General features: G+C 37.3%; 1 pseudogene; it reads left to right on the top strand.

Annotated features, from left to right (window-relative positions):
- The first annotated feature begins 2,346 nt into the window (after window positions 1-2,346).
- On the top strand, window positions 2,347-3,789 carry LOC126080141 (olfactory receptor 4C46-like; annotated as a pseudogene).
- Window positions 3,790-4,218: the final 429 nt, after the last annotated feature.

The following is a 4,218-nucleotide window of genomic DNA, read 5'->3' as shown; positions in this document are numbered from 1 at the left end:
ACAACCCAAGACTGCCCTGACAGGGAGCACAACAGAGAACCCCTGAGGGAGCAGGAGAACAGTGGGATGCAGACCCCAAATTCTCATAAAAAGACCAGACTTAATGGTCTGACTGAGACTAGAGGAATCCCAGCAGTCATGGTCCCCAAACCTTCTGTTTGCCCAGGACAGGAACCATTCCCGAAGATAACTCATCAGACATGGAAGGGAGTGGACAATGGGTTGGAGAGAGATGCTGACGAAGAGTGAGCTACTTGTATCAGGTGGATACTTGAGACTGTGTTGGCATCTCCTGTCTGGAGGGGAGATAGGAGGGTAGAGAAGGTTAGAAACTGGCAAAATTGTCACGAAAGGAGGGACTGGAAGGGCTGACTCATTAGGGGGAGAGTAAGTGGGAGTATGGAGTAAGGTGGGAAAAAAAGGTGTATATAAGCTTATATGTGACAGACTGACTTGATTTGTAAACGTTCACTTAAAGCTCAATAAAAATTATTTAAAAAAAAAATCAGGTTTACCTTTTGAAGATCTAGTTGTGATTCCCAAGTAAGACAGAATGGGAAATAGGATTTCTAAAATGCAAAAAAAAAAAAAAAAAAGTAAAAATCATGATGATTATTTTGATGTTGATGATGACAATCATGGTGGTGGTAATAATGAAAACAATGAAGATGGTGGTTACGATGACAGTGAATGTTCACTGAGAATTTCTCTGAATAAAATCCTGACCTTAGAACTCACTTTATATATTTTGGAGGCAGAGTTGCTAACATTTTGTCTTAATTTATTTTAAGCTTTAAACTGTCTAAAATATTTCATTATTTGAAGATAATGGTGATCCTACCAATAGGAGTGTATGATCATCAATAAAACAATGATAATATAAAGAACTATCACAGCTTTCATTTACTGAGGGTTTACTAGGTATAAAGTGCTTTATATTCCTTCTGACTTTTAATTCTCACAATAGTCCTGTATATTCAATACTACTGTTATTCCCATTTTGCAAACTAGGAAACCTAGGGTCTGAGAGGTTAATGATATTGCTCAAGATCAATTAGATAAAATTTGACTGATTCAGAATTCAAATCTAATCCTATGTGACCCAAAGCGTTTGCACTTTATAATTCTCATTCTACTTCCCCTTAATAAAATCAACAAGCTCATTTCTTACATTTCTTTGTTTTCTTTGAAATTCTTCTCTCAAAATTCCTTGTTTTTCTCTTTTGAGACAAATTGAAGGTGAACTTGTTTTCACAGACAGGTCAATTTGAAATGTTTGAATCTGCAAAAACCCAGCTGGTGACTAGTTGATAATTTATAATTCCATGCTATTTGATGTTTTAACCATACTAAAATAAGAATACAAACAATCAACAAGCTCAGTTCTTACATTTCTTTGTTTTCTTTGAAATTCTCCTCTCAAAATTCCTTGGTCTTCTCTTTGAGCCAATTTGAAGGTGAACTTGTTTTCACAGACAGGTCAGTTTGAAATGTTTGAATCTGCAAAAACCCAGCTGGTGACTAGTTGGTAATTTATAATTCCATGCCACTTAATGTTTTAATTGTACCAAAATAAGAATATTTTTCAATGGATTGGTGTGCAAGGTGGCAGGGAGATAAGCTATTTTTTTAGTGAGCTTCACTGTGATTTCATTATTTTTAACACTTTCTAAATATAATATTTCATCTTCACTCGAGGCCATCAAATGATATGAGCATGTATCATTAACCTCATTTGATAGATGAAAAAGTTGAAGCTCATAGAGTTTAAACAATGTGTAGGACTATATCCTAGATCTTTGACATTAAAAATCATGCTATAAAAGGAGGCAACCTCTTGTAATAACCCAGACTAATCATGAGGATGAATCAAGAGTTAAATAAAATTCATATAAAAAGGCACAAATATGAATATTAAATAACATAAATCCTCCCCTGTTCCGTACTAGAACAAGCATAGAGAACCCTCCCTGGGCTCAAACCCTATGGATAATATGAGTCTCTGGCTTCTTTAATGGTAAATCTGGAGATTGTTCTTCCTAAACTTACATGGGTGTTCCCATTAGGTGCTGTCAAGTTGGTTCCAACTCATAGCAACCCAATAGGACAGAGTAGAACTACCCCATAGAGTTCACAAGGAGCTGCTGGTGGATTCTAATTGCCCACCTTTTGTTTAGCAGCTGTGCTCTTAACTATCGTGCCACCAGGGATTCCCTAGGTGTGTAGTGAGAATTAAATAAGCACGTGTTTACAAAACACTTAGAACATACTGTAGTAAGTTTAGTTACTATTACTGTTATTATAACTCTGAAGATTAGATTTTAAGATTGTTTCCTCATCTGCAAAATGGGTGAAATAATATAAACCACACATGTTGTTATAAGGATTAAATGAAATCACATATACAAAGCTTTTGCTACCATACCATGATCATGGCAAGCAGTTATTAAGATCTATATATTATTAGCTATTACAAAGTAATTGAGTTTAGGCAAGTCTTATGAATTCTTTCACAGTAGCTCTTGTATCCTTTCTTTCATTCCCATTATCAGTGCCCTGTACTCCATATGTCAACAACTGTAAATAGTACACTAACTGCTCTTCCTGTTTCTGGCTTCCACCAGCTTACAGATCTTCATCCAAGACACACCAAGACCTTTACTAGACTAATATTCCAAGATTCCCTCTTCCTCAAACTCCTCTTCATTCTTCCACTCCTGTTTTCAAAAACTTTTCATGATTCTCTGTTTCCTAAAGAATACGGGCAAATTCCTTTGCTTTACAACCATGGTCTTTACGTCCATCTCATACCTCCATTCTCAGGCTTACCTGTCACTGTGCGTACTAACACTACTTCAAATTAGGCTTTTAGTCATCTCAGATGACTAAGTTACACAGGTGATCTCCAGACTTGTATGTTTACAGAAGTCCCTCCTATCCATATATTGTGAGAAATCTCATCTGGAAAGCATTTTAAGTAACATTCAAGTACTCAGAACTTGCATTTCCATTAAAAAAAAAAAATCCAGAGGAATTCAAAAATCAGTAGAATTCAGACATTTATTATTTATCATAATGGATAATTTAAATACGTTCATGGTGGTTTTAATGAAACATTTTATTTTCAGGTAATATAATTAATCATGGCATTAAATATACGGAAAGTAGAAACCAGGTGACAGAGTTTGTTCTACTGGGATTCATTAAGAATCCAAAGATGCCGAAAATCATATTTGCTGTGTTTTTTGTTATCTACAACATCACTGTAGTAGAAAATGTGTTCATCATGGTCACCATCACTGCCAGTCGATCACTGGGATCACCTATGTGCTTTCTCCTGGCTTATCTCTCCTGTATTGATGCTGCTATTCCTCTGTCAGTACCCCTAAATTGCTCGTAGATTCAATCCATGAAAGGAAGACCACCCTATGCAATTTGTGTATGAACCAAGTCTTTGGGTGACACTTCATTGGGGATGCTGAGGCCACCACAACATGACCATCTGTAAGTCCTTGCACTATACAACCATCATGAGCCAGAGGGTATGCTGTCTGCTAGTGGGAGTTGTTTGGGTGGGAGGCTTTCTTCACGCAACTGTACAGATACTCTTCATATTTCAATTACCCTTCTGTGACCCTAACATCATAGATCACTTTATGTATGATCTGAACCCTTTGCCTGCACTGATACCCATACTCTAAGGCTCTTTGTCACTGCCAACAGGGATTCATCTGCCTGTTAAAATTTCTGTTCTTGCTGGTCTCCATGTGGTCATCTTGTCCTCCCTAAGACCCTTGGCTTGGAGGGAAGATGCAAAGTCCTCTCAACCTGGGCTTCCCACATCACTGTGGTCATCTTATTTTCTGTGCCCTGCATATTTATGTATGTGAGACCCGGGACCAGTTTATTTGTTGATAAGGCAGTTGCTGTATTCTACGCTATCATAATTGCCATGTTAAATCCCTTAACATACCTCGAGAAATGCAGATGAAAAAATGCCATTAGGAAACTGTACAGCAGGAAAGCTACCTCAGGTGACTAATACATGTCTTGGAAACCCTGGTGGTATAATAGTTAAGTGCTACAGCTGCAAACCAAAAGGTTGGCAGTTTGAATCCACCATGTGCTTCTTGGAAACTCTATGGGGCAGTTCTACTCTGTCGCTGTCAGTCAGAACTGACTTGACGACAAAGAGTTTAAAAAATGTCTTTGGAGCAA

Source organism: Elephas maximus, chromosome 7 (assembly GCF_024166365.1).
Source record: "Elephas maximus indicus isolate mEleMax1 chromosome 7, mEleMax1 primary haplotype, whole genome shotgun sequence".
Classification (NCBI taxonomy): domain Eukaryota; kingdom Metazoa; phylum Chordata; class Mammalia; order Proboscidea; family Elephantidae; genus Elephas; species Elephas maximus.
The sequence above is the reverse complement of the archived record's forward strand: the minus strand, read 5'-3'. Positions and strand labels throughout refer to the sequence as shown.